This window comes from Girardinichthys multiradiatus, chromosome 19 (assembly GCF_021462225.1).
Source record: "Girardinichthys multiradiatus isolate DD_20200921_A chromosome 19, DD_fGirMul_XY1, whole genome shotgun sequence".
In the NCBI taxonomy this organism is placed as follows: domain Eukaryota; kingdom Metazoa; phylum Chordata; class Actinopteri; order Cyprinodontiformes; family Goodeidae; genus Girardinichthys; species Girardinichthys multiradiatus.
Window position 1 is genome coordinate 41,333,405 of NC_061811.1, and position 25,156 is coordinate 41,358,560.

The following is a 25,156-nucleotide window of genomic DNA, read 5'->3' on the forward strand; positions in this document are numbered from 1 at the left end:
GAAGGTTAGGGTCAGAACTCTGTGCAGGTCAGTCAAGTTTCTCCACACCAAACTCTTTACCCCTGCACCCATGTAAGTGATTGGAACACTGGAATTTGCTGATTTAGTGGTGTGACACAATACATTTAGCAATATAGTATATATCTATAGGAAAAAAGATTATAGTTACTGATCAGCCATTTGGTTTATTCTGCAGTTTTTTGTTTTTTTTTGGTTTAGTTTGATATTTTCCAGTTCCTCCTGAAACCATGTATTTGTGTCTGATAAGAAAGCAGTCCGCATTGTGTAGGTAAAGAGAGAGGGAGATAGGGGAAGCAGTGTGCTGTGTTGTTTCTTTTTCAGCCTTGTCTCTTGTTTATTTTGCATGTTTACTGTCAGATGGACAAAACATTGCTGCTGTTTGTTCCTTCTTTGCTTACAACAAACAGAATAAAGCCTGCAGCCGCTGCTGTTGTCACTGTGTTTGTAGTTCAGACATTCAATTACTCCACAGCACCAAGCTTCATCTAATTATCATTACACACACACACACACACACACACACACACACACACGGTCTATTATCATCTCTCTTTATGTGACAGCACTGAACAACAAGAATTATACTCCTTAATTAAGCAGGCAACATGTCAGTGTATTTATAATCACTTCTAACACTGAGAGACAGATTTAACAACTCCAACACAGACAATGAAAGGCATTATGGAAACATTGGAAAAACACTGTAAATCAAACCGCTTAAAACAAAAGACACTGTAAAAAAACACTCAGAACAAATCTCTCTGCTGAGGTCCATTAAATACTGATAGAATCACCAACTAATGGTAAGAGATATCTCCATCTTGGTGGTCCCCAAACATAACCAAACACACAGTAACTCCCCTGCTGAACACCGCCCTGAAAAATAGTATGATAGACCTAAAAACACAACAAACTACAAATATATTGATGCAGTACTTTTATAGATGCTCCAAATGTATATTCTGCTTTTTTGTTTTTCTCAGTTTAATGTGATGCTAATACCAAAAAATACAGAAATTGCTTTTTAGTGTTATCAACAAATAAAAATTTCATTATTCTTAAGTCAAAAATAAAGAAAAATCCAATTCAGGTTTTAGCAGTCCATGTATTTTGCATTTAGAGCTAGAGTAGATCAGACATACTCCAGATCCTACACTTAGTTTGAACTTTTAGGTAGCCATGGTTTATAGGGATCTTTTCTTTTTTTGTCTTCTCTGTTCATAACACTACCGGTCACTGCTTCCATGCCCTGGACATGCAAGCAAGCAGTAGAAAACTCATTTGCTCGTGGGCAACTTAGATGATGTCACCATAGAGACACTATCCTCATGAATTGGAAAAATAAAAACCTTCCTAATATTAACCAGTATAGAAACCTTCTGTTGGATTATATAAGTCTTGAGGCAGCATCTACCTCCACATCAGATCAATCTCTCTGGGCTCCTTTAATTGGCTCCATCACCTAGTGGGGCACCTTTGGCATTGTTGTGGAATTTTCTTATCAAAGTGGGTAGAAGTTGACTCATAACAAGAGAAAATCAGGACTTTGTCTTAATAAGTTTTATTCAAAGGCATTCAGCATTTGAAGACCCTGACACTGAGGTTAGTCAGTGAAACAGAGCAACGAACAGAAATCACAAACAGTATTTATACCAAAAATGAGGGTGTTATCTCAACTTCAAAGAGTTTTAGAAATATGGCCCCTAGACCCTCCCCGGGTCAGAGTTAACAAAGTTATTTATGAGGGCACCCATCTACCTTCCCTTGAAATATACACTTCAGGAAGTGTTAACCATAAAACTCTCCAGCATTTGAATTTAGAGTCCATCTGCTCTAAATAACAGAACACTAATAAAACACAGAGGTCAGAGGAGAGAGGTGAAGGGAATATCAGAGCACTTTAAAAGAATTTTCCATTACACTCCTTTCTTCTGATTACAAGATAATCACATAACTAAAAGAAAATTCTACAAAACCATCACCCAAGCTTATAATCAAAGTAAAACTAATAAAAGAAAAGAATATATAACAAATACATGTGTTATTTTATGGCTTTCTCTAAGATCTACTGTTCTCAAATTACTACCAAAACAAAGCTAAAATAATAAGGATAACAACACTTAAAAAAAAAACTCCAAATCTCTATATATACCACTAAAATGCTGAACATCAGTAATAACTCCCCAAACAATTTAGAGTTAGCACATCATTAAAGCATCTTAAGCAACATAAAATCCATCGGTATCCATACCTCCTGTGTAATACAAATATCTGGATCTTTTAATCAGATTTCTAATACCCCGAATTCTATAAAGAGTTCCTGTAGAAGCACACGTTAAATTAGTCTCACTAGAAAATCTACTAACATTTCTGCTTTTTCTTACACTATAATTCCTCACAGTTTTGATGCATCAGTTGCCACCAAACATTATCAGTATGATCATAGTAGTCAGAAAATTGATGAATCTCTTTTTGAATCCGCTGATGAATATTATTAGTCAGATTAACCACACATTGTCTTTGCTGTACCTTTCCCAAAATAAACACAAGAGTTATAAAAAATATTTGCAATACCAATCATTAGCATCAGAACAAACTATCTTCCATTTAACTTTTATTGGTCGGATGAAATATGCTAATTTTGTGAGATAGGAATTTTGGGTTTTCATGAGCTGTATGCCAAAATCATCCGTATTAAGACAATAAAAGACCTGAAATATTTCAGTTAGTGTGCAATGAATCTAAAATATATGAATGTTAAATTTTCATCATGACATTATGGAAAATAATGAACTTTATCACAATATGCTAATATTTTGAGAAGGACCTGTATATGGGAGGAGCTTGGCAGCTGCAGACAAAAACCTATATTGAATGCTAAACAAGTGTCTGATCTTTTGGATGCTATTATGTGACCCGCACGTTTGGCTGTGGTTAAGTGTGCTGCGCACACAGGACGGTCTGATTTTGTTTCTAGGGGTAATGCAGCCGCGGACTCGGCAGCAAAAACCGCAGCTTTGAGGCCTTTCTCCTCAGATGAATCTTTTCTTTCTCTGACTGATCCGCAAGCTGTCACTGTTCCTGAAATGCAATCTTTTGCTACTTCACAGGAAAAAGAAAAATGGCAAAGAGCTGGGTGTATCTTTAACAGCAGTTCTGGCTGGCATGTTTCTGATGGTAGACCATGCCTTCCTAAACATTTTTTTCCCTGGTTTGCTAAATGGACCTATGGATTGGATCATGTGTCCAAAGGGGGAATGCTGGATATGGTTAAAAAATATTGGTATACAAATGGGTTTTCAGTGGTAGCTGAAAATGATTGTAAAAGATGTTTGATCTGTGCTTCTCACAACCCCTCGAGGGTTCCTGCACAATCACAGGCGGCACATCCACCTCCACGGTTCCCATTTCAGCATTTGATGATGGATTTCATTGAGTTGACACTTGCTGAAGGGAATAAATATTGTTTAGAGGTCGTGGACATGTTTTCTAAATATGTTGAAGCGTTTCCAACGAAACACGCAGACAGCAGTGCTGTAGCGAAGTCTTTGTTGACAGAGATTCTTCCCCGCTGGGGGGTCCCAGAGGTGATTTCCAGTGATAACGGGACACATTTTGTTAACAAAGCTTTGCAAGAAATTAGTAAGCTTTTAGGGTTTCAGTTGAAGACACATTGTGCTTACCACCCACAATCAGGTGGAGCAGTAGAACGAGAAAATGGAACAATAAAAAATAAGTTGGCTAAATGCTGTGAAGAAACAGGTTTGTCCTGGCCAAAAGCTCTCCCTCTGGTTCTTATGTATATGCAGATGAGAAATAGATCCAGAGCTAATTTGAGTCCTTTTGAAATCCTTTTTGGGAGACCTGCAAATACAGGGGGAAGACCGAGTACTAACCTAAGCACACTAACAACTGCTCATTTTGAACATTCCATGTTGGAATATTGTAAGGTTCTGTCACGTTCTCTCTCTCTCTCTCATCAGATGGTGAAAGCTGCCTTACCCCCAGTAGCTGACAGACCCCTGCACCAGTTCCAGCCAGGACAGTGGGTGCTGATTAGAGATACCAGGAGACGGCACTGGAGAGACAAGCGGTGGAGAGGTCCGTTTCAAATTCTGCTGGTGACTCACACTGCCGTAAAGGTCCAGGAACGTGACACCTGGGTCCATTTTATGCACTGCAAGGTGTTCACTGGAACACCACCCGAGCAGCATCCTGGTTCTGAACCTCCTACCTAGAGGAGCTTCCAACGACCGCCCCCCTGTACCAGACTGGTAACAGGGCAGCTTGAAGCCACTCAGGAGAGGCAGCAGGATTTATTTTATTTTTTTAAGTTGTTTATAATTTGTTTTCTTTGAGAAAAAAAACTGTTTGCTTTCAGTACCAGAAGAAAGGACATTCCACTTCAAGGTCACGATGCAGTTAAATGGAAGATGGTCTGTTCTGATGCTAATGATTGGTATTGCAAGTATTTTTATAACTCTTGTGTTCATTTGGGAAAAGGTGCAGCAAAGACAATGTAAGGCTAATCTGAGGAATTGTGCTAATAATACTCATCACCGGATTCGAAGAGAGATCCATCACTTTTCTGACTACTATGATCATGCTGATAATGTCTGGTGGCAACTGATGCATGAAACTGTGAGGAAGATAAGAAATGATAGTTGCTATGTTTGTTGTTTGATTCCACGTGTTATTAATGATCAACCATTTTTGGTACCAGTTCCTATTGATACTGCTTATACTCTAGCTACTTTCTTTCCAGATAACCAGTTGGTGGAGGTCATTTTTCCTTGGGTGAGGAATTATACTGTAAGGGAAAGCAGAAATGTTAGTAAATTTTCTAGTGAGACTAATTTAACGTGTGCGTCTACAGGAACTCTTTATAGATTTCGGGGTAATAGAAATCCAATTAAAGATCCATATATTTGTATTACACAGGAGGAAAGTACACCTTATTTCCTTGGAAAGACGGAGGGTTGTAAAACTATTATACCAGTTTCATGTGCCTTGACCCACATTAATACATCTAGACCTTGTCCTGTCAGGACTGATCCTTATACTATTTCAGAATCTTTGGCTCCAGATCCTTTTGTGTTAACTCTCAATCTTACAGCCTTACCGAATGGAAGTCAATTGTATGGCATGGCAGGTAAATTAACCAGGGTTCTTGTTACTTTTCCTAGTAGAGATGGGTTCTCGTGTCCTAAGAACATGGTTTGGATGTGTGGAAACAGATCATATCTGTATTTGCCTGCTAATTGGTCTGGAGTATGTTATCTAGCTCATTTACTACCTACAGTCACGACTTATGATTCAATCATCCCATTATTAGAGAGGAAGACAATGCTCAAACAGCAAAAGAGAGCTAGGATCCCACATTGGAAAGGGATTTTGGGTACAATTTTTCCTAGTTATGGTGCTGCTAACGCCACCCATAGGATTAATGAGTTGTCAGTTGAGTTAGAAAATCTTACTGCTTTATCTGAGGAAGGTTTCACTGTTCTAACTACGGAGCAGCAGGCTATAAGAACTATGAGTTTGCAAAATAGAATGGCTTTGGGTTATCTGTTAGCTGAGAGGGGTGGTGTTTGTCATTTAATTGGGGAACAATGTTGCACTTTTATTCCTGATGTGTCTAAGAACATGACAAGTATCCATGATAAGTTTGAGGACTTGTTGACGACCCAACGGAAGGAAAATATGAGTTCCTCTTGGAATCCTTGGTCTTGGTTCTTTGCTGGTGGATGGAGATCTTGGTTAGTAAAGATTGGAGTGATTCTTTTATGTTTCTTTTTGATTTTGATGTTTCTTTGAAGTTGTATTATTCCAATGGTTAGGGGAATGGTAATGAGACTGATACATGTTTCCATGTTACCTGTTGATAAGGATGTGAACTTAATTTCTGTTTATCATGATTGTGATGATTCTGCATTTGAGGTAACAGAAGGTATGGATACCGATGGATTTTATGTTGCTTAAGATGCTTTAATGATGTGCTAACTCTAAAGTGTTTGGGGAGTTATTACTGATGTTCAGCATTTTAGTGGTATATATAGAGATTTGATGGTTTTTTTTCTTTTGTGGTGTTGTTATTCTTGCTCTTTCAGTTTGTTTTCCTGGTGATTTGCGAACCTTAGCTCTTAGTGAGGGCCATGACTATACGGCGTTTGATTTATATATTTTTCTTTTTTGTTTTTTTCTTTTGTTTTGTTGTTTTTGATTATTTTTCTGGGTGTTGGTTTGCTAGAATTTTTGTATGATTGTCTTGTAATCACAAGGGGGGAGTGTGATGGAAATTCTTGCAGTAAGCATTCCACAGTGTATGACCTTTGGGTTACCTCACTTCTGTGAACATCTGTGTTAGAGGAGGAAGCTGTAAAAGCCATTATCAGAAGTTTAATGGTTCAGACCCATCTTTTAGGACAATGTCAGGAAGGGCAGTTAGGTCTGTTCCTAGATAATCTTGTCACCTTTGAACTCAAGAAGGGTTTGGGTCATAAAACACAGACTCTTTGCAGTTGAGATATCACTGTCTTGTTCTGGTATAAATACTGTGTGTAAATAGCGTTCGGGGCTCTGTTTAACTGACTTGCTTCGTGACAGAGTCATTCAAACGCTGAATGCCTTTGAATAAAACTTATTAAGACAAAGTCCGGATTTTTTCTTCTTGTGAGTCAACTTCTCTCCACTTAGATAAGAAAATTCCACAACAAGCTGCAGTTGATATACTAAAAAACAGATTTGGAAGAAAGGATTTAATAATAAATGCTCACAGGTCAAAGCTGCTGAATCTGACTCCTGTAAAGAAACCCTCTGATGTGAGTGCTATGAAACAGTTATATGATGAATGTAAAGTCAAATTAGAAGCTTGGAGTCGCTTGGAGTAGTATCAGACACATGTAGAGGCATGTTATGCCCAATACTGCTCCAGATGATACCAGAGGAAATGGCTTTTGAGTACAGCCGTCAGAGGGGAGATGAGGATGAGTGGAAGGTGCACCATATACTCGAGTTCCTACAGAAAGAAGTTCAGAGTTGAGAGAGAGTCTGGCTAGTGATGAGATCATATAAGCCAAAGGAAAACAAGTCTGGTCACTAATCATGCAGCAAATCGTATGCATTCAGTGACACAAAGCTAACGAAACCAAATATGACATCAGCAGCTGTCCTCTACACTGTTCAAAACTGCCCACAACATGGGGTGTCAGCACATAAAGAGAAGAAGCTTGGCAGGTGCTTTGTGTGCTTAGGACAGAAACACATTGCAAGGTTCTGCAGATCAAAGGTGTATCATGTGCCACATGTGGATGCAGACATCACATATCTGTGATAAAAGTAGAAACCACCCCCTGCAGTTTCTGCCAACATGAATACCGTTATTTCTTCTGTCCTCAAGCTGATGAAATCAAGCCTGATAATGAGAACACTGTGCTGCTGCAAAATGCTGAGGCATGGGCTGTAGGGCCTATAGATATGAAGATGGCTGGTTGTCTACTAGATGGAGGCAGTGAAGGTGGCTTTGTGCATGAAAATATAGTGGGAGTGCTGCACCTATCTGTCATGAGACAAGTGATGCTTAGGCTTCATACTTTTGGTTCCTCTGCTCCCACACCAGTTAAGCGCAACATAGTGAAGCTCAGATTGAAGTAGTGAAGAACTACTTGAAAGAAGGAATGGCTGAAAATGTGCCAAAAGAGCACATTACTGTAAGCAATGTGACATATTCTTTGCCTCATCATGCAGTACTAAGTGAGGATGTTGGATGGGTGCGAGGACTTGTTATCACTCATGTAAAAACTTTGTGCTGCAAGGCACCTGCAGTCTGCTCTTTGGTATGCAGCTTGTCTCTGAGTGCAGTCCTCCCTCCTGTGTGTGAAATCACCGTTATCTATTTCCCATGAGAACCAGCCTCCTACCAGCCGCACACACACACACACACATACACGCTGTCTGAACTGTCTGTTGAACTGTGCATATAAATAAAGAGATAGGGTGTCAAAAACTTTGTAGTTGCTCTGCAAAGTTAGCTACCCTTGTCGTCTACCAACGACTTAAAAGTCGTTGGTAGACGTATGTATCGTTCTTACCTCTGAGTTGACTAAATAATACCTAACAGTATTTGGTCCTTCGTAGCCGGATTAATTCAATAACCTTATTTCTCTTTGCTTTAACAGTGACTCTGGGATCCGTGGGGGAAGCCTGACGTCGAGCGAAGCACCGCTGCACAGCCTCCATTAGCCGGAGTGGCTGAAAGTACCGGTGTGTGTGAATTCACACCTGGCCAGTGGGTTATTGCCTTCCTCTGCACGGGGTGACTCTCACAGGGTCCAGAGAGTCACCAAGAAGTCAACTCCAAGGTGAGACAGTTTTAAAATACAGTTCATAAGAAAAGTACTTAAAAGTCGTTGGTAGTGTGTCGCCAGAAAGGACGCTGCATTGGGAAGGTTTTTATTCCACCGTGAAAGGAATAGTGACAAATTAAGGTAGGGCCCCGCCAAGAAGGGGGCCAAATAAAACGGCTAAGGGTTATTCCTCTGCGAGGGAATAGAATAAGCGCTATAAAAGTAAAAAGAATGGAGTAAATTGAGCTCATAAAATAACACCAAGTTATCTTAGAAAAAATTACAAGGTACCTGAAACTAACTGTGTGACTGTGTTGTGTGTGTATGGAGGACTAAGCATTTTAATAGAATCAGCAGGATTCTGCTAGTCCTGTGTTTTCTTTTGCCCAGATTAAAACTACGTACTGGTGACTTTGGAGATTCAGGTCGGATTTCATTCCAGAAAATTAACACCACTGCGAACTAGTCGCAGTAGAAGGGCGTGTTAATGTCCTCTCCTTAAAGTCTCATGCCAGTGACCTTTTATCTGGGACATTCATACTATAATTAAACTAACATAAAACATAATGGGGAAGAAACAAAGTAAACTAATTGACTTAGAAGGGGAGGTAAAGTTTATGGAGAACTATGTAAAAGGAGCAGGTATGATCTGTCATAGATGGAATAAAAAATAAAAAACATGGGTTTTTGGGCAAATTAGATACAAAAGATGTCTTAAAACTACAAGGGGATCTAAAATTAGAAATAATAAAAACTAAAAAGAGAAAAATAACAAAGAACAATGGGGAAAGAACAGAGAAAAAGCTCTGATTTAACAGAAATATGTACATGATGGCATAAAAATACGGATTTTTAGGTAACTTAATTATCACTGGAATCCTAAAACTACACGGGGATCTTAAACTGGAGATTATGCATTCAAAAGATTCAAGAGACAATAAAAAACCTTGCCAGATTATAATTTCAAAGGGGACTTTTCAGTCCCTGAGTGCACACAGTTGATAAACAGATTAAAACAAAAAGATGAATTAAAAACTGACATAGCCATAATACTGAGGCCTTAAGAAAAGCACAGAAAAAAACTTTCAGCTTAACTGAAAACAAATAAAGGGGGGCGGACTGCCACCCATCCCAGGTTAGAATACCAAGGTAGCCCCAAATTATAAAGACTAAGAGGTGGTTTTAGAGGACGTGGTAAAATAAGTTAAAAGAGGAGGTGACAATGTGGACAACATGGAAACTGTCCAACTGGACAACCCAGTGAACAATGACTAGAGAAGGGAGAACAGAATGTTGTTAAAGAAGTAATCTGAGAGTAAAAGATTTTGTAGGCAAGCATTAGTGAGAAACAGGTGCTTTAAAAATCATTCTATGGTGTTATACTACCAACGATATCATGATAAAATGCAAAAGATTCATTTTACAGGGAAATAATTCCATATTTGGCTCAGATGGTGTGCATTCTTGATTTTTACTCTTTGAGAGAAGTTAAATTTCAGCTCTGTGAAACGACCTTGACAAAGAGATGCAGCTGCCTGAAAACAAAGATAAAACTTCTGCAAACAGCAGAAGCCTGTCTCTGCTGAAAGGTCTGAAAACAAATTGTAACTCTACCCTGCATGTGTCAAACTCAAGGTCCGCGGGCCAAAACCGGACCCCAGAAGTTTAGTGATTCTCTAGAAGTAGAGCCTTTTAATATGGTGATTGTGTGCTTGAATGTTATTTTGTCAATCAATAAGCAGTTTTGTCTACATTCTGCCACAATCTGCCTTATGAAAATGTTTTGAATCTTGCTCTTTATGTATAAAAAAAAAAAAGAGAAATTGGCTAAAGTCTGCAGACACAAAATGAACTTGGATTGAAGCTCTAACTAAATTTATTTAATCTGAGATCTTCTCCAAATGCAACAGTATATGTCAGTCTACATGAGATACTAACAACTTCACCTACTGATATAATATAAAGATCTGATTGAATATGTGAAACAAACAATGATGAAAGTTTTTCAACAGGTGATGCTCATCCAGGAGGAAGACAGTGTTCCTAGGAAATGCAGCTCATTCATTAACAATCAATTTTTCTCCTATAGGTGGAAGTTTTGCTGACTAATCATAGGCTGGATTTATGAAACATTATGAGCACAGACCAAATGACCAAGGTTCTGACTGACTTATGAACCTCACTGACCTGACAATGATAACATGACACCCAACAAACACCTTTAAGGTGGACCCACTAAGACCACCTTATTGATTCTTGGTGAATAAAAAAGAATTGAAGCGTTCAAAACAGACCTAGTGGAAACAAAAGGGGTTATGAGGAAACAATGTGCATTTTAAGAATAATAGAAGTCAAATTATGTTCAAATTTTTGCAAATAAAATGACTCTGACAGAGAAATAAGTAAGTAGTGTGTGAATGTGTGTGAATGGGAATGACTGATTTCATTGTAATGCATCTTTGAGGGACCTTAAAAGCGCTAATAAAGGTCTGATGTTCTGATGATCTTTGCCAAACTTATATCTTAATAAGGTTTCCAGAATCTTTTTCGAAAAATCATATAAAGATGGCAAAGGTTCTACCTCTATTGAAAATACTGATAACCATAAGAAAGTTCATAGATCCGTCTTCAATTTTTCACAATTCTTTTACAAACAGGTTATTTAAACTTTCATGTGGCCAAATGTCTGTGTTTGACTTTCTGTTTTTGTGAAATAAATGTCTGTTTCATGTTATGTAAAAATTAGAGTCCTCAACATTACCATAATAATATTAGGTCAGTTCTCTATGGTAAAACAAAAAGATTTTAACAGATGTTTAGACTTTTTCCAGTCAGGTTCAAAATGATTGAATTAGACTCAAACTTAACATAAGATGAAATGAACCTTAACAGAATTACTGGACTGGACTGAAATAGAGAAAACTTGAGTTAATTGAAACAGACTTTAGTTACTTGAACTAAATACAAAGCTGACTGAAACTGTATGTTGTATCTATAAAACTGGGTAAAACAAACTAAGATTATAAGATATAATATGCCTTCATTTTTTGTGTTCATCAGTGAGTGAGTTTTTATTTTTTATTTTTAATAAGAACTAAACCAAGCATTATTTATAATAATAGCAACTACCAAAAATATTGATCTCATTTTTAAATGTAATAAGGACTTATTTTATAAAATATGATAAAAAAGAATAATAAGAATTTGGAAAAACAGAGGCTTTAAACCTCTGCAGGAACAGCACTGACACTGTCAAAGGTAGATCCTAATACAGGAATCTGGAAGCTCATTCTGGCGTGGATAGTCAAAGTCCATCCAAGGATACATTTAGATGAGGCAGAGGGACAAATACAGAGCTTAGCTGAGAGCAAAGAGAGCAACATGCATCCTGCCCTAGCTGCTGTCCCACCTGAACTATGGTCCCAATCATCAACTGATGTAGGGCTTATAAAGGGGTTCCCACCATACAAGGTTAAACTAATATCTGAAAAAAGGCCATTAGTCCGTCAATACCCCTTAAAGCCAGAAGCTGAAGAAGGTACTAAGCCAGTAATACAAGATATGTTGAAGTCAGGAATATTAAGAGAAGCACCTGACGCTACATGCAAGGCATATCACACTGACATCGCTATTATTATCACAGCCAAACATAACTCTAAAAAGATGTGCCCCTTTAAATCCAAGTACTCTAATACCTACTGCAGAAGATGGAAAACCACATTCTTATAAAGCAAAAGTTGAAGAAGACACCAAACCCAGACAAGACATTTCTCAAACCCTTATACCAGATTCATGTGTTGTGTTTGTAGATGGCTCAGCATCTAAAGATGAATATGGAAAGAATAGAGTTGGTTATGCAGTAACAACCATCGATAGGATAATAGAAGCTAAATCTCTACCAAATACATGCTCAGCCCAAACAGCAGAATTATATGCTGTAGTAAGAGCATGTGAATTACATGAGGGACAAATACTTACTATATACACAGACAGCCAATACGTGTTCGGATCAGTACATCACCATGCTAAGATTTGGCAAAATAGAAGTTTTAAAACATCATCAGGGACAGAACTAACTCATTTCAACCTATTAAAGAGAAAATGTCAGATCTGCTATTTATAGACACAGACGTGCTGAAAGACGCCCAACAGTCAGCAACCAAGACAGAAATAAAGGCCTGGCTAAAGAGAGGAGCACAGAAAAAAGATGACATCTATCAGATAGAAGATAAACCAATCCTCCCAAAATATTTATACAACACAGCGGCTACAGTGACACATTGGGAAGACCCACGTGTCAAGGGGGGAATATGTCACATCTGGTAAAGCATCAATTTAATTTTTGCAGATCATGCATAATTCGTTGCAAACACAGGGGAAGAAATATTGCCTAGTTGCAATAGATGAACCTAGTGACACATTTCTTCCCCACATATGGTATCCCACAGATTATAAGGTCAGATAATGGAACTCATTTTGTAAATAAATTAATAGAACTAAGTTCTAATGCATTAGGGTTTCAGTTAAAGATTAAGGAAAACAATGGAAGAAACAGGGAGGCCATGGCCCGAATGCCTATCCCTGGTTAAATTATGGATGAGAATAACTCCAAATCAAACTGGTCTTACTCCATTTGCCACCTACTGTACATAATTGTATAACTCCACCCACTGTATTCTGAGCTTGAGATCACGTGACATCAAGTTGCTGATATAAATTTGTATTCTCAAAGAAATAGTACATGGCAGACCGTTTTATCTGCCTTCTGACATGAATGAAATAGAGAAAGCACAACAGGAAACTTCATTAGCTGAGTGGATGAATAAAATGTTGCAGACAAAAGAAAAACAAATGTCCAGTGGTCTGCCGATAATCTCTGCTCCTATCCCACAGAATGACCTGAGGCCTGGAGACCTGGTCCTGATTAAGACAGTCCACAGGAAGGATTGGAGCACTCCTCGGTGGAAAGGGCCGTTTCAAATACTCCTGACAACGCCCACAGCTCTGAAAATAGCAGAGAGGCCTTCCTGGATCCATAAAAGCCACTGTAAGCCAGTTTTACCATTACAGGAGCCAGATCAACCGACGGGGTAGCAGAAGGAAGTCCGGGTTCAAAGGAGTTGGAGGACCCATAGGGCCCAGCGTCTCAAACCGGTGAAGAAAACAGCTGATCTGCGCCCAATTATAAAATGGCTCTCTGTAACATGTGGACAGGACTGATAAGCCTGAGCTTAATTCTGGTAGCAGGACTCTTTCTCTGTCTAAAGCAGGATCCACAGGAGGTGATACCGCACCAGAATAGATGAACATCTGATGGAATGCATCTCAGACCACTGACAGAATAACATGACGCACATCCATTCCTACAGAATTTCTGGTATCGTTCATGGTGGCATACGCAACACTAAACTAGGTAGAAATGCATGAAAATGAAGGGAGCGATTATGATGACATGTTGTAAATAAATCACATCAAAAGCCTGAGTGTACTCATACATTGTATTTCATAAAATGACCTTACAGCAGAAAATCGAAAGAAGTTGTTGCTTAAGTGAAATGAGAAAAAGTACAATGATGACATAAACAGGGCAGATTTTTTAATTCTTTTATTTTTATGTTTTCAAGTATTATTCTTTTATTTTTATGATTTCAAGTATTAATCAACATTTAACTTTTAATGGTCGCCGAGGAGTATTTCCCACAAAATATAATCTGTTTACCGTCCGTGGGTTTTCGCTCCTACAGAGTATTTTTCTTATTCGTTTTTATATTAAATGTTTTTACTTGTGATAAAAGGAGGGACTGTTGGATGGGTGCGAGGACTTGTTATCACTCATGTAAAAACTTTGTGCTGCAAGGCACCTGCAATCTGCTGTATGCAGCTTGTCTCTGAGTGCAGTCCTCCCTCCTGTGTGTGAAATCACCGTTATCTATTTCCCATGAGAACCAGCCTCCTACCAGCCACACACACACACACACACACACACATACACCCTGTCTGAACTGTCTGTTGAACTGTGCATATAAATAAAGAGATAGGGTGTCAAAAACTTTGTAGTTGCACTGCAAAGTGGGCTACCCTTGTCACAAGTAAAACTGACTCTGTATCGTTCTTACCTCTGAGTTGACTAAATAATACCTAACAGAGGATAAGGCAACGACAAAACTGTGGGTCATGTTTGATGCCTCATCTCATGAAGTTGGAAGTACGTAATTATATGATTGTTTTGTTCTCTGATGAGCAAACCCCTCCCTCCTACTTCCCTATTTCTAAGGGGATCGCTCAATCCAGCTCTCCATCCAACGTGTCCGGACTTCCCTAAACCTGAAAGGTCTTACTAAGCAGGTTTACTGGAAAATCTGTTTAAGCTGGTGTCAGGAAATGACATGCCTGAGCTCTAACAGCCTTCATCCAAAAGTCTTGCCTTTCTTCCACTGGTGGTCTGGACGACCGAGTAGCCCACAGCAGTTATCCACTCTTCGACAGTCACTTCTTTTAACGGCTGCTCATTCCCTATTTTACAACTTGCAATTGTTATGTTGGTTAGGTTGATTTTAGTGGCTCAGTACAAGTTCCAAGGGCATTGTTTTAACATGTTTGACTAAAGGCAACCTATAAAAACCTCTTAAAATCATTCTGAACCAGGCAACAAGACTTTTTACCACCAACAAAAAACCCAAAAATAAGGTGACTCAAATAATTGACTGTCCACAATAAATCTAGAATTTATATGCTTTCTTTATCTAGTAATGCTTTTGCAGGGGTCAGTAACAGCTTAAAAATAACCAAAACCTAATAATTCGAATAATAGAAATAAATCATCCACCTAATCTATCTTTCCCTAATGCTGAAACTGGTAAGGCTCAAGAGGCTTTGGAGACAGAGGCTCACTATGTATCTGAATGGAATGATTCCTTTTGTAGGCAAGAGTGATTTTCTTCTTGGGTGAAAGGCAAATCTTCAGTTTTCTTCCTCTAAGTGGACAGGTGCTGATGCTCTTGGTTTTGATGGTCAAGTTGGAAAAAAAATAAAAAAAAATTAAAAATAGAAACTTTGTTGGCATATCTTTCAAAAGTCGGTAGCTTCCAGAGTCTGAATAGTTGAAGGAAACCTTTGAGGTGTAACTGAGGTTGGTTCAGGACTTCCAGTAGCCTGAAACTTAGAGCAATCAGTTGTTCCCTGACCAAGTTCACTTCAATTGTCTTGGTAAAATGCAACAGATGAAATTCAGATTCTTAATTTAAAGTTGCAGCACTTCTCAAAGCACATGGGTTGATCCTCTTTATAATGCTGAATTTGTCAGCAGGGCTGCGTCTCCAGTCTTATGATTCATCTGTAGCTTCTTTCACCGTCCGATCTTGTTCGCTGGTCTTTTTTGAGGAAACAACCCCGTTTCTTTCTTTGACACAGTTTTTATATTGCAGATATCTTCACTGCTCATCCCCTGTTGCCGGGCAAGCTTTCCCATCATTATGTTACGTGGCCACCGTGACTTTTCGGTGCTGTTTCCCAGCCTCTGTAGGCAAAGTCGTAAACAGCCTGCAGCTGGCTCCCTGTGTTATGACTTTTGCCTGTTTTTCAACCTTCACAACTTCTGCTCCTATTGTGGTGCCATGACTTTTGCCTGTTTTTTTTTTTTGCTCGTTGACCTTCCATCCATGCCCAGTTCCCACGAAGCTGGCTCTCCCCTGCCCCTCCCGTCCTGATGTTATGACTCTGCCGCTTCTCGCTCCCAGACCATGGTGCCCTCCTTAACTGCTCAGCCTCAAGCTTTCCAACAGTATTTCTCTGCTTTTTGTTCTCAAACCAGTTACAGCTAAATAAACCATCACTTAATTTTCACAATTGATTACCATTACCCCTCTACATTACATGTAATAATTGTAGAAAAACAGAAAATCATCTTACATTTTTCTTTGATTATACTTGTAGTTTTCTGAAAAAGATAAGACAGTTAAGACTTCTGTCGTGGTGCGACATTTGGGTCTGTTTGTGGTTTTGTGTTTTGTTAACCTTAGCTAGATGTTTCTCGTTTTTGGTTTGTATTCATGTTTGGTTATTGTTTTTGCTTTCCTGACTGTTCTGGTTTCCTTCTCCCTCCCAGTGTGTGTTCCTCTCGCCCTTGTTCCGTTAGTTTTGCTTCCCTATTTTACTTAGAATGATTTCTTGATTATTATTATTATTGTTTCTTTGGTTCCTTAGCAATTGCTCTCGTTTTAGATTTATGTTTGGTATTGGTCCCTCTTAGCCTTGTTTATCATTATTTTCTGGTCCCTCCCTTATAGGTTAGCCTTATTATTGTTTACTCTTATTCCAGTCCTCATTTCCTCTGTTCCATTCTCAGTTTGTTCCTTTAGGGTTGGTCTAAGTTTGTTTACTTTGTAATCAGGGTTTTCTCCAGTTTTCTCAGTTACCATTTAGTTCTTGGTTATTCTAGATTTCCTATGCTTCTTTGAGTTATTTTATCTTTGTCTTTAGTTTTGCATAGGGTTGTTTCTTTTTATTGTATTAGTCATTTCCCTCTTGTGTTAGTCTTCATATTAGGTTCACCTGCTCCCTCTGTCTCCCCGCGTCCCTGTCACACCTGTCCCCTGTTTCTGTGATTATCTACCCTTTGTTCCCCTCTCACATCTTTCTGTATATTAGTTGGTCTGTGTTCTTTGTTCCCCGCTGGTTCCTCTCGTCTCTCTCCTCATTCACTACCCTCGTCCATGCCTAGAGTTCCGCATGATCCTGCAGAGTCTCTGTAAGTTTGGATGTTCTGACTCTGGTTTACACCTGCAGTGTTTTATTGTTACTTTTCATTTTTGCAATAAAACTAAAGACTGCTTGAAATGCTGCTCCCGAGCTCTTGTCTGCGCTTTGGTCCAACCCCAAACTTGAATGTGACAACTTCACAGTGATACACTTCTGCAAAAGAAAGAAAAATAAAAACATACACCAAATGGGGCCCCCAGACTTCATAGCCTTAAAATATGAACATTTACTGTTGTATATTTCATTTATCTAATTATGAGGGTTTATTTAATTTCTGCATGGATACATGGAAGGATATCACCTCATTTTGACACCCCCTTCTTGAGATCAGGCTGTATCCATGCCCAAAGGCCTAATAGTTATAGAAAATCAAGGTCTGTGTCATAAACACACAAGGAGAGGACCTGATCGTCCATGAGGTCTTGCAGACAGGACTTGCGGCGGGGACCAGGTGTCGAGAATCTGAAAGCCATCGATGAAGTCAGAGTGCATCAAAAGGGGAGATGGCGCGGGCTCCCTCTGTAGGCCCGGCGGCGAAGGAGACCCATCAGCAGTGGGGAACAGCTGACGTCTATGAGGGATGGCATCAACGGGACTAAACAGAGGCGAAAGCTCTGGGGGTAAGGAAGGAAGGGGAGGGGGGATGTTTGGGAGGGATTGCTGACATGACCTCGGTCAGTAATTCATCAGGTAATCGTGGAAGATTCATGTCGTGTCGCACGGCATCATCCGTGGTGGATGCCTGGGAGACCAGATCCTCCAGTGAGACATACTGGTGTTGCTCTTCGTCGTCACTAGCAGAGGTTTGACAGGTGGTGGTCTCGGTGGTGACAGAAGTTTGAGTGCTGCTGTTCACAGTGGTGATTGACACCTGGCATCCTTTGTCATCAGTGCCAGGAGGAGGCAAATCAGGGGAGCTAGGGGTGCCAACAGCAACAATCCTTCTGTCGAGTAGATGCAGGGTGGGCAACCAGAATAGATCTTTAGGATCTTCCCAGATGTAACTGATGATAGGTAGATACATTCCCCATGAATGTGTCTATATCCTAAAGGCAGCCCCGAAGGCCGATGTCCAGGTCATCTTGTATCCTGTCTGAAGAGTTTGGCTTATGATCATGGAGATATAGGGAAGATCCTGAGGACCTTCAATGCAGAAAACACTTGTCACTGTAGTATAGTCGACAGCAATAGAGAGACAGTGGTGACACCAGTGGGCTTTAGGCGTAACCCACAAGTATCTGAGCACTGAGGCTGAAATTCCACATCTGGAACAGGAGACTGTGTGCTGGAGAGATATATTGGAGGCCCGTAAGTGGATATTTCAGGAACATAATGTTGACCCTGGATAGTCACCTCCAGGCTTGAAAACTAAATGAAGAGATTGAACTAGCTATAGAAGCATGCATTTCTAGCAAGCAAAATTGAGACTGTAGTGCTAGACAACTTATCTGTTCTGTCTCTGGGTAGCCAGCCAAGGGGAGCGAAAAGATGGAAGTTGGGTATTAGTCGACGAGGCATCGGGAGAAGCAGTTGTGTCATGGAAGAGAGCTGCATAGGTCATAAGCCAAACCATAATGGGTAGATCAGAAGTGAGTTGTAGTACTCCCCATCCTAAGCTCCAAGTCACCAAGCTAGCTAATTTTGCGAGCCAAATCCATTTGCCTTGTCCTCTGAGAGAGAGAGAGTTAGTCACCCTAAATATGTGATGACGCCAAGAGCTAAGAGCGCCTCCATTATCGCAGTTACTATCTTAGCAGGTGCATGAGGTCCGCTTAGCAGTATCTCAAACACTAAGGCAGTGGTGTCGACACAAAGCCACAGTGCTACCATCAGGCTTCTCTTCCAGTTTATGTTAACCCTACCCATAAGATAGGACACAAACAGAGACAACGCCACCTCCCATCTGCGTATCCAGAAATGGCCAAAGATTAGTTTGACATATCCTTGAAGCACAATGAGAAACCATAATGGTTGGCTGACTGACCAGGACCCAGTGTGGCACTAGCATGGCCGTCCACAGAGAAGCACAGAAAACTCCATTGCACTCACTTGGACAGGCTCGGAGATAGTGGTGTAATTGGTTGTCATGATGATAAGGCCTTTGCCTAAAACAAAGGAGATGATTTTAAGAGAAACAGGAATAAGTCAAACACTATTTCTATCATGGGAGAAGAAGTGGAGGTGGTGGAGGAGTATAAATACCTCGGTGTTCACCTGGACAACAGACTAGAGTGGAGATGCAACTGTGAAGCCATCTACAAGAAGGGACAGAGCAGACTGTACTTCTTGAGGAAGCTTAGGTCCTTTGGTGTTTGCAGCAAGATGCTGCATATCTTCTATAAGTCTGTTGTGGAAAGTGTGATCTCTTCTACCATCATCTCCTGTGGAAGCAGCATCAGAACCAGGGACTTTAAAAAGCTCAACAAGCTGATAAAAAAGGCTGGCTCTGTTCTGGGAACTCCTCTGGAACCTCTGGAGATCATTGTGGAAAGATGGATTCTTCATAAAATGAAGAACATTATGGAGAACTCTGAGCATCCTCTTCATGAGACTGTCCTACAGCAATAGAGTGTCTTCAGTCAGAGGCTTCTTCAGATCTGCTGTGAGACAGAGCGCTACAGGAGATCCTTCCTGCCCACAGCCATCAGCATCTACAACGGCTCTTTGAAGAAACCTACATAATATGAGCTATAACAACATTTAATTTCCCTTTGGGATTAATAAAGTATTTTTGAATTGAATTGAATTGACTGCAAAGGCTACACTGTAAATTGTAATTTTGCACTTTAATTATGTCAACATGTCATTCTGAGTCAGTTTGGCAAGTACTTTATTGAGCTATTGTGATAACACATATTTTTTCATTGAAAACTGTTCAATTACTCAAAAAAGTAAAAAATGGAACTTCACACTGAGTGAATTCTGAAATGTTTTTCAACTGAACTATCTCTGCAATTATGGGTGTGTCTAATTTAAAATAAGGCTGCGTCATCATGTTTATCTGACTATTGGAGACTGGGCAATGGGTGCAGGCAGAGAGAGAGACACTATTTTCGCCTCTTCGCATATTTTGGAGTTTTTCGTCATTTGCTATTAAGGTGAGTAAAGTAACACATTTTGACATACTGAATAATAAAATTAGCTAACGCTAAATAACTACTACAAATAACCGAGCCTAGCTAGCTTATGTAGCTTAGCATTCCTAGCGATATGTCAGGGCATGTGCTCCTGGTACACTTCACTTGACTGCAATTAGGATTCAGGTAACTTTTAAGATATTTTGCGTTGTCTTTGCTGAACATAACTCTCGCCACAGCTAATGTTTTGTGTAATGCACATATTTCCTATTGGAAAAAGGTGCCATTGTAACAGTGTTCATTCTGCGTTGTGTCTTTTGTTGAAATAAGCCGGACCGCAGCTGATGTGAAAACACCTTTATTGATTTTGCCGCCTGCGCCACTGCACCAATACGACAAATAGAAAGCAGTCAGACAGGCTCCTCAGTGTTCTCCACAGCGCCTTTTCCCACAAGCTCCACAAGAAAAGAGGCGCCGCGAAAGGCGTGTATAACAGAACACATGAATTACATGACTAAACAGAAATATTTCCAACAGAAATAATAACTAATTCCAACATTTGTTTCACAATGTTAAACATTACATTAATAACATTAGAATTTACCCCTCCTTGAACCGTCACCTTAACGTGGTGGAGGGGTTTGAGTACTCAAATGATCCTAGAGGCTATGTTGTCTGGGGCCTAAATGCCCCTGGTAGGGTCTCCCATGGCAAACAGGTTTTAGGTGATGGGTCAGACAAAGAATGGTTCAAGAACCCCTCATGAAGAACACAATATCGAGGCACGTGACGTCGCCCGGTACGGCGGAGCCGGGGTCCCACCCTGGAGCCAGGCCTGGGGTCGGGACTCGTCGGAGAGCGCCTGGTGGCCGGGTTGCTCCTCGCGGGACCCGGCCGGGCCAAGCCCGAACGAGAGACGCGAGGCCATCCTCCAGTGGGCCCACCACCTGCAGGGGTACCGTGAGGGACCGGTGCAAAGAGGATTGGGTGGCGGACGAAGGTGGAGACCTCAACGGCCCGATCCCCGGATGCTTAGGCTGGCTCTAGGGACGTGGAATGTCACCTCGCTGGGGGGGAAGGAGTCTGAGCTTGTGCGGGAGGTCGAGAGATATCGACTAGAAATAGTCGGGCTCGCCTCCACGCACAGCGTGGGCTCTGGAACCCATCTCCTTGAGAGGGGTTGGACTCTCTTCTACTCTGGAGTGGCCCACGGGGAGAGGCGGCGGGCTGGTGTGGGTTTGCTTGTTGCCCCCCAGCTCAGCCGTCTCGTGTTGGGGTTTACCCCAGTGGATGAGAGGGTTGTATCCCTGCGCCTTCGGGTTGGGGAGAGGTCTCTGACTATCATTTCAGCCTACGGGCCGAGTGGTAGTGCAGAGTACCCTGCCTTCTTGGCGTCCCTGTCGGGGGGGCTGGATAGTGCCCCTCCCGGGGACTCCATTATTCTGCTGGGGGACTTCAACGCCCACGTGGGGAACGACAGTGATACCTGGAGAGGCGTGATCGGGAGGAATGGCCTCCCCGATCTGAATCCGAGTGGTGTTTTGTTATTGGACTTCTGCGCTAGTCACGGATTGTCCATAACGAACACCATGTTCAAACATAAGGGTGTCCATCAGTGCACTTGGCACCAGGACACCCTAGGCAGGAGGTCGATGATCGACTTTGTTGTCGTATCATCAGACCTTCGGCCGCATGTTTTGGACACTCGGGTGAAGAGAGGGGCTGAGCTGTCCACTGATCATCACCTGGTGGTGAGTTGGATCCGCTGGAGGAGGAGAAAGCCGGACAGACTCGGCAGGCCCAAGCGCATAGTGAGGGTCTGCTGGGAACGCCTGGCGGAGCCCTCCGCCAGGGATGTATTCAACTCCCACCTCCGGGAGAGCTTCGACCAGATCCCGGGGGATGTTGGAGACATAGACTCAGAGTGGACCATGTTCTCTGCATCTATTGTCGATGCTGCTGCCCATAGCTGCGGCCGTAAGGTCTGCGGTGCCTGTCGTGGCGGCAATCCCAGAACCCGGTGGTGGACACCGGCAGTAAGGGATGCTGTTAAGCTGAAGAAGGAGTCCTATCGGCTGTGGTTGGCTTGTGGGACTCCTGAGGCGGCTGACAGGTACCGTGAGGCCAAGCGTGCTGAGGCCCGGGCTGTGGCAGAGGCAAAAACTCGGGCCTGGGAAGAGTTCGGTGAGGCCATGGAGAAGGACTACCGGTTGGCCTCGAAGCGATTCTGGCAAACCGTCCGGCGCCTCAGGAGGGGGAAGCAGTGCTTTGCCAACACTGTTTATAGTGGGGGCGGGAGACTGCTGACCTCGACTGAGGACATTATCGGGCGATGGAAGGAGTACTTCGAGGATCTCCTCAATCCTGCCATCACGCATTCCGTGGTGGAAACAGAGGCTGGGGACTCGGGGTTGGACTCTTTCATCACCCAGGCTGAAGTCACCGAGGTGGTTAAAAAGCTCCGCGGTGGCAAGGCTTCGGGGGTGGATGAGATCCGCCCTGAGTACCTCAAGTCTCTGGATGTTGTAGGGCTGTCATGGTTGACACGCCTCTTCAACATTGCGTGGCGGTCGGGGACAGTGCCTCTGGACTGGCAGACTGGGGTGGTGGTCCCCCTTTATAAGAAGGGGGACCGGAGGGTGTGTTCCAACTACAGGGGGATCACACTCCTCAGCCTCCCTGGTAAGGCCTACGCCAGGGTATTGGAGAGGAGAGTCCGACCGATAGTCGAACCTCGGCTTCAGGAGGAACAGTGTGGTTTTCGTCCCAGCCGTGGAACACTGGACCAGCTCTATACCCTCTACAGGGTGCTCGAGGGTTCATGGGAGTTTGCCCAACCGGTTCACATGTGTTTTGTGGACCTGGAGAAGGCATTCGACTGTGTCCCTCGTGATGCCCTGTGGGGGGTGCTCCAGGAGTATGGAATCGGGGGCCCTTTATTAGGGGCCATCCGGTCCCTGTACGAGCGGAGCAGGAGTTTGGTCCGCATTGCCGGCACTAAGTCGGACCTGTTCCCAGTGCATGTTGGACTCCGGCAGGGCTGCCCTTTGTCGCCGGTCCTGTTCATAACTTTTATGGACAGGATTTCTAGACGCAGCCAAGGGCCGGAGGGGGTCTGGTTTGGGGACCAGTGGATTTCGTCTTCTTTTTGCGGATGACGTGGTCCTGCTGGCCCCCTCTAGCCAAGACCTACAGCATGCGCTGTGGCGGTTCGCAGCCGAGTGTGAAGCGGCTGGGATGAGGATCAGCTCCTCCAAGTCCGAGGCCATGGTACTTGACCGGAAAAGGGTGGCTTGTCCTCTTCAGGTTGGAGGGGAGTTCCTGCCTCAAGTGGAGGAGTTTAAGTATCTCGGGGTCTTGTTCACGAGTGAGGGAAGAATGGAGCGGGAGATCGACAGACGGATCGGTGCAGCTGCCACAGTAATGGGGGCGCTGTGCCGGTCCATTGTGGTGAAGAGAGAGCTGAGCCGAAAAGCAAAGCTCTCAATTTACTGGTCGGTCTACGTTCCTACCCTCACCTATGGCCATGAACTTTGGGTCATGACCGAAAGAGCGAGATCACGGATACAAGCGGCTGAAATGAGCTTCCTCCGTAGGGTGGCCGGGCACTCCCTTAGAGATAGGGTGAGGAGCTCGGCCATCCGGGAGGGGCTCGGAGTGGAGCCGCTGCTCCTCCACATCGAGAGGAGCCAGTTGAGGTGGCTCGGGCATCTATACCGGATGCCTCCTGGACGCCTTCCTCGGGAGGTGTTCCAGGCACGTCCCACCGGGAGGAGGCCCAGGGGACGGCCCAGGACATGCTGGAGGGACTATGTCTCTCGGCTGGCCTGGGAACGCCTTGGGCTCCCCCTGGAGGAACTGGAGGAGGTGTCTGGAGAGAGGGACGTCTGGGCGTCTCTGCTGAGTCTGCTGCCCCCGCGACCCGGTCCTGGATAAGCGGAAGACGACGAACGAACGAACGAACATTAGAATTTAATAAGCAAGCAAAAAAAAACATCCTCCCCTACATTGAAACCTCACATACCTGCACCAATACGACAAATAGAAAGCAGTCAGACAGGCTCCTCAGTGTTCTCCACAGCGCCTGTTCAGACACCAAGACTGCTTTCAAAACATGGCCGCAACACTTTGTAATACTAACCGACTAGCAAAATTTCCTGCAGCGCTAGAGCTGCTAAATATTAACAACCCCAAAACTACCACTCTTATATCAAACTTAATTCCCCCCATAACTGTTTATATTACAACAAAAAAATCAGTAATTCAACTTTCACATACACACAGAAAATACAATTATTAACTGCACAAGCAAAACTTCATACCTTTTCCCACAAGCTCCACAAGAAAAGAGGCCGTCTAATCTCATGGGAGAGCGTTTACCCCGCTGCAATGGTATGGCCCGTTAGACTATCTGTTGAGCACTGAACTGAGACCCCACAAAGACAGTCTGTGAAATCAATGTGCTCAACAGTACCAACAATAATTCACCACCACTATTATAAAACACATTGAATACAAATAAAATTAACATTTCTACACCAGAAGTTACCCACAATATTTCCGCAGTGGAGCTTTCGTCTTTTCAAAATAAAAGTTACCGCTGCCTGTATAACTTCCTACAAACTAACTAACTGTTCTACAATCTGGTGTAACAACATTACACTGCTACACCATGTTGGTGCTGTTTGTAATGGCGTTTGTACAAAAAAAATTATTAAATAAACACAGACCGTGCATGGTTCAAGCACATGTGGTGTATACATTTTGTGAAACTAAAGAGCTAGACAGGGCGCGATTTGCGCTGCGCTTGCTGCTGTGTTCAGCGCAAAGTTGAACTATCTTGAACTTTAACCGCAGCTTGCGCGGGACTTCGCAACACGGTGCGCTTTGCTTTGTGCTTGTGCTTTGCCCATTGCAGCGCGAAACTGCCCTTGCACGTTGCAAGCCATTAAAAAA